Here is a 6783-nt window from a genome sequence, read left to right as displayed (position 1 = left end):
CATGCATTTACCTCTCTGGGCCTGTGTAAATGTAGGTGTGAGATTCTGGTGGGACTCAGAACCCCACGTGAAGCCCCCTCCATGCCCACTGAGCTACCATTGCAGGTGCTCATGTGTCACTTTCAGAGGTCTGGTGACTGAGGGAACAAATCGGGCCACATTTTCACTGAAGTCGACTCATTTGGTTCAGTTCATGATCAAAGTGGGATTACTTCTTAAGGGACCTGGGAGTTCATAGCCATGACCCAAGTGTGAGTCTCCCCGTGTCTCCCAAGCCCTCCAGTGTCCTGGGACACCCCATTTACCAAAGAAGCAGCTGTGTACAGTTGCAGAGGTTTGGAACTGCACAGGGTCACAGGTCAAGTTAGCCTACTGATATACAATGTTTCATGGATTCTAAAATGCTCACTTTTCATGCTGGCTGTGACATGTTTGGAATTGAGATCCCTTTTGCAACCAATGGCTTGTCATGGTTTAATTGGCTGGGGTTTTAATTAGTAGATTATTAAAGATGAGAACATCTTCTCAGCAATAACATCTTAGATTTAAGGTCCAGGTAAGTTTTTTTAAAATTTAAGGTAGCAATTAAAAATCAGGAAATTGCACACATAACTCAATTTTCTTTGTCCTCTCTGGGGACTCAGGAGATCTGGCCCCACAGGTCTCAGTCCCCTCTGGGGTGACAGTGGCTGGGACCTCCTGAGTAGCAGCTGCCCCTGCACTGGGGCAGGCCAGACTGAAATGTCCAGTTTCTTACCACCCCCCCCAAGTCCTCTAGGCCCTCCCCGCTCAGTTGCCGTTTGTCACTATCTGTGTCTTATTTTGCTCTTCGTGATCTGGGAAGGAGCCTGAGATGGCAGCCGTGTGTGTCCCAGCCCCCTGCATACCACCCACCAGCTACAGGAAGCACCGATGGGGCTTTTCGATGATGGGATCAGTCCCTGCCTTCCAATCCCATTCTCAGGGAAGATGGAAGCCTCCCCCAGAGGCGTAGGAAGAGGAAAGGAGTGGGAGAAACCTGTGCTCTGGCTCAGAGCCACTCCCGGGAGATGGTGGAGCATTTGTGTAGTTTTATTTCTCTTTCAGTTTCAGACCTGGACTTAGCTGAAACAATCCCTGCTACTATGTCTCCTCTCCAGCGGTCCTAGGGGGCCAGGCTCGGCCACCCATGCCAAACGCCCATCAGGAGACAACCTCCAAGGCCACACAAGGAGGGCAGATGAAGAGATTCAAGATCTGTCTTCCAGGGCTGACAGGAGCTTTGGGGTTTTGCAGAGAAGGAAGGCAAGGCAAAGGTTGGGGGCTGGTATAGCTGGCAGGGTAGATAGCCCTAGTCGAGGGCCGGGGATTTAGCTCAGTGGCACTGCACCTGCCTTACAAGCACAAGGTTCTGAGTTCGATCCCCAGTATCAAAAAATAAAAGTCAAGCCATGGTTGTGTTGGTGGAACTCTTAGGATGGTTCTGTGAGGTTCTAGAAGCCCCATCTCTCCTTGAGGGGTAGCTCTGTTCCTACCATGGGATTGCTGCTACTGTTTGGAGGTGGTCTCATCATGGGGTGGTCTTCAAGGCTCTTCTTTTCCTGGAGTTCCAGGTTTAGGATAGTGACTGGGGACTTTAGGCATAGCTCCAGGGGTTCTGGAACCGAATGTTGTAAAAGCTGACAATTGGTTGTCCCTGCAAACCCTGAAAGTCACTTTAGTTATTCTTAGCTTGGAAGGAGGATTAGAGATAGGCTAAGTCATAACTTAGAGCTAATAAAACTTGTATTATCGGTTTTTAGACAGACATTCCTTAAGTAATTAACATGGCTACATGCAGAGCTGAGCAGGAATCACACCCAGTTTTTAAGGTATTAAAAGAGACAGACATGAAATAAAGGCAGGGTTGCCAAGCTTTCTCCTGCTTTTAGTTACTCCTTGAGCGTCTATAGGTCCAACCTTGAGGTCCTTGTTACAATTTTGGAAATAACAATGGAAGCCATCATTTCTGTGTGTCCTTACAAAAGGCGCTATGCTAATTTTGTTGTTGTTATACAATGATCCTTATCTTGTGATGAAAGGAAGTCTCTCAAAGCGAGCAGCAGCTGCTTGGTGTCACACGGCTTGGTTCCTAAATGGCAGAGCTGGGCTATGATTCTAAAGCACAGATTCTGTGTGTCCTTACACAAGGCGCTATGCTAATTTTGTTGTTGTTATACAATGATCCTTATCTTTCTTGTGATGAAAGGAAGTCTCTCAAAGCGAGCAGCAGCTGCTGCTTGGTGTCACACGGCTTGGTTCCTAAATGGCAGAACTGGGCTATGATTCTTAAAAGCACAGAGCCCTGAGCCCCACTTCAGACCTGCTGAATCCAGACTTGGGAGCAGGAGCCTGGGAATTCCCACCTCCCAGCTGCGGCCCACTTCCCCTCTTCTCTCCTGGCTCCATCTTGCTCCACCCTCTTGCCAGCTCGCCAGTGTTTTAGATCACACAGCACTAGGCCACTCCCCTCCCAGCCCTGAACTATTAGAGTCCCCTGGACAATAGCTACTCTCAGCCTCCCTGCCCCCAGCCCTTTGCTCCCATTTCCCCTTGTCTCTCTGTACATTCCCTAAAAGGGTGAGGCCAGACAGAAAAACACAGAAGTGAATGGCTGGGAATTTCCTGCATCAGGTTGAATAACAAATAGAGAGAGGCTGTGGTGTGTGTGTGTGTGTGTGTGTGTGGCACACGCACGTGTGACAATTGCCTAATGTATACACATGTCCAGCTGCCCCTGTGGATGAGAAAGAGCTCAGGTGACCCGTGCTCATTCACTTCTGCCCAGTCATGTGCTTTCCCGGGTAAGTAGTGACTCAGCTGCAGGGATTTAACGCAGGTTTAGTGCCAGGCTGGCTTTCTTGAGATAGCAGCCACGTTCATCAGCCGGAGCCCATAAGGTTCCTCCTTAATCTCGCCTATTTGGGGGCTGCACTGCCTCTGAACTCAGGAGAATTCCAGAGCAGTGCATGCTTTGGAAGCAGTCCTTGCTTATCTTCAGGGGATCCTGCTGTCTCCAGAGGACAGAATAGAATCATTTGCAATAAACATCTTGTTTTCTCACAGTATAGCAACAGAATATAACGTAGGCTCTCTGGCTGTGTCTTAAGCTCTTTGGGCTTTATAAAATGGAAATGATTCATTTCATGTGTGAAGATGTCATGAGATAATCTCCACCAAATGCCTAAGAAAAATGCCCAGTGCCCAATGGACTCTCAGTAAACAGAATCTATGATTATGCAATAGATGTTTCAAAAGGGCTTCAAACTTTTATTGCTGGTGTTCATTTGTTTGTTTTTGAGTTTTCTGAGACAGGATCTCACTATGTAGTCCAGAAGTCCAGGCTGGTCTTGAACTCATATGTAGCTCAGGCTGGCCTTGAACACACAGAAATTAACCTGCCTCAGACTCCCAAGTGCCTGGATTACAGATGTGTGTCGTAGTGCCCAGCTGTCATTGTATTTTGAGTTGGGGTTTTGCTATGTTGTTCAACCTGGTCTCAAACTCCTGTGCTTCTCCTGGTCAGTCCCCCGAGGAACTGGGACCGTAACATTGATGCCCAATGGGTAACTAAGAGCAGGACAAAGCTTGCCATCTTTACTTTCAATGTTGAATCTGACTCCTTTATTATCTTAAAACTCTGGGTCAGATTCCTGCTTAGCTCTGCACATAGGAATATTGATCAGTTGAGGAGTATCCATCCGAAAAGTAGTGCCATAGGACAAGGCTTCTTAGCACTAAATTTACCTAGCTTATCTCCTCCATCTCAATACTAAGGACATCAAGATAAGAGTAATTACAGGGCCAGGGATTGAGTTTAGTGGCACTGAGCCTGCTTCACAATCACAAGGTCCTGAGTTCGATCCTCCATATCCCCCCAAAAAGAATAATTATATAGCATTTTCAAGATTTGTAGGGACAGGCATAGTGACACATGTCCATCCATAATCCCAGCACTCTGGGAGGTTGAGGTGGAGAATCCTGGGCAAGTTAGAGGCTAGCCTGGGCAAATTACCAAGACCCTGTCTCAAAATTAAAAAAAAAAAAAAAAAAAAGCCAGAAATACAGAGACAGTCCTGCGTTTAATCCCCAGTTCTGGAGGTAAAAAAAAAAAAAAAAATTTCATGGACACTGAATTGCCAGTTTATTCCTGGAATGGCACCTAGAAGTCTCCAGGAATTGTTCTAAGTCCGTAGTCACCTTGGATTCCAGGAAAAGCAGAGCCTTGAAGACCACCCCCTGAGGACCACCCCTTCCAAACAGGAGCAATCTTCTTAGGAAAACCAGATTGCTCCCACAACCAAGATCAGCTAGACTAGGGCTTGATCAGGACCAGGATTACCTACACTGTCGACTATGCAGACCCCCAACTCAAGCCTTTGTTACCTTTTCTATAAAACCCCAAAGTGCCTCTCAGCCACTCAAAGATAAATTGTGCACCTCTATCTGTCCTTCCAGCATGGCTGTGATGATTACAGGTCCTTTCTTGCCCTTCATCCCTGCTTCTTGATTGGCATTTTGGGAAGAGCCTTCCCAGTGGGACTCCTGGATCTGGGGCTTTTGCCCTAAAACTCTAATAACAGAACTTCAGGCTGTACTACTGCATTCAACTTGAAACAATCTCTTTCTATTCACTTTTGTTATTTGGTACCCCAAACAGACTATAATTTAGGATTATAGGATACCAATAAAGTGATGCAGTCTTCCTTGTTTTCAGTTTTGGTGATGAAATATAATGGTATCATCAACCAGGTTAAGATCATTTTTAATCAACATATTTTTCCCTAGGCTGACACATGCTGTTCAAGTTCAGATAACTTCTTCCCTCAATTGCTTTTGAACTCAAGAAGGTCAAATGCATGCATCACCGCTAATTAAAACCAGACTAGCAAGATGCCTTGGGATAGAAGGGAAGTCTAAGTTTTCAAACCCTTGGAGACTGAGATGGTTGGTCTGTCCCTCGGATATTTCTGGCTTGCTGCCTCCTGGGCACATGACAAGACATCTCCGACACCCTTGGGACTATTGGGAGCCAAGAGATGAGTACTGGCCAGTGATCCAGGAGTAGAAGAAGTGTGTGTGTCACAAGGTACAAGGATGTAATTGCTGAGAGGAGCTGGGCATGGTAACCCACATCTGTAACCCCAGCTACTCCAGCAGATCATAAGCTTGAGGTCAGCCTGGGCAACTTACCTAGATCCTGCCTCCAAATAAAATTAGAAAAGCTTGGAGTGGAGCTCAGTGGTAAAGTGCTTGCCTACCAAGAGCAAAGCCTTGGGTTCCACCCCCAGTGTCACACAAGGGCTGACTCACTAAAGCCTTTCCTACATCTGGGACAGCACCTGGCAGCATTTCAGAAGTAGCTGGATCCTAAACTGAAGGTGACTCAGAGCTTCCAGCCACAGCAAGAGCCCTGACTTGTATATGTATACACACAGAGGAAGAAGTAAACCTTTGTGGTTTTAAATCAGGGAGAATTTGAGTTTTATATAATTTAGCCCATGCTGGTGGATCTGACAACCAGGAAGGGAAACTGTGCTGTGCTTGGTCGGAGTTGACAGTAGCCTATATCATTCTATAAAAGGCTGGGATACGCCCTCTTCGCGGAGATAAACATGCAGTCCACAGTCTGTCTCCCTCCCCTTTATTCAACCCTCTTCGCAGATGCACTGGACGTCAGCCTTGCCTAGCCAGCTGGCTATGTTTATCTAGAATTCTCATAGAATGGAATTGGGGGGAAAAAAGGTTTTACAGTTTCCCTGGTGCTCAGGGTTCCAGCGGCCTGGAAGTACTTCATGAAGCAAAAGAGGAAACAGGGAGAATACTAACCGCATTGACACCAACTCTGCCAGGTGAATGACTCAGCCAGTTTTTCAAGATTCTCCCAAGCCCAGAAGCAAAACCAGAGCATTCCAGGCTGGCAGGCACTGGAGTCAGGCGGTCTGCCACAGCTCTGGGGATTCACAGGGGCACTTTCCATGCCTGGGTCTTCTGAAAATTCCCTCTGCCCAGCTGAGCCCAGCCTCATTCCCCTGCCGCCCGTGCCCCACTTTTATCCTTTCTGGATCCTTTTTGTTATGTCCTTAAGCTGCCTTCTCCTGACTGGGATAATTCACTTCATCACTGTCCCCTGGTCTGCTCATGCTTTGGTCTCAGCTGGATGTCACTTCTGCCTTGAAGTCTTGCCTGACTTCCAGGTTTACTGAAGGCTCCCTCTTGTGGGTACTCACCACCTTTGTGTCTGTTAACAGCACTCACATGGCCCAGGGTACCCATTGTGCTTCTGTAAGGCTCATGAGGACACACTCATTGTTCCCCTCTGCGTCAGTGGCCACCATGCGTCCTAGAAGGAGTGAAGAAGAGAAAGTCCAGAGCCATCAGTGTCCTTTGACACTCCCTGGCCTGTTTTCTGTTCTGTCCCCTTTTGAATTCATGGAGAGACACATGTCCAAGCAGAGAGATGTACATCAAGCAATTCCTGGTGGAAATATCTATTTGCTCAAAAGCACGTGACAGCCTGAGAGTGGGCGCGTGTGAAGATGTGTCCAAGCCATTCCTGAGCCCTTCCGATCCTCCAGCCACTGTCTCATCTTGATCAATATGCAGCTCCCGGCCAGGTGTGATAGCACATGCCCATACTTCCAGCGTTCTGAGAGGTTGAGGCAAAAGGATCACAAGTTTGAACCCAAGGGATATAGCTCAGTGCAAAGGCTCTAAGTTCAATCCCCAGTACTTCAAAAACCAAAGCAAAAAAAAAAAAAAAAA

The sequence above is a fragment of the Fukomys damarensis genome, unplaced genomic scaffold (genome assembly GCF_012274545.1).
Source record: "Fukomys damarensis isolate Sample0158 unplaced genomic scaffold, DMR_v1.0_HiC HiC_scaffold_32, whole genome shotgun sequence".
NCBI lineage: Eukaryota > Metazoa > Chordata > Mammalia > Rodentia > Bathyergidae > Fukomys > Fukomys damarensis.
Note: the sequence above shows the minus strand (reverse complement) of the source record.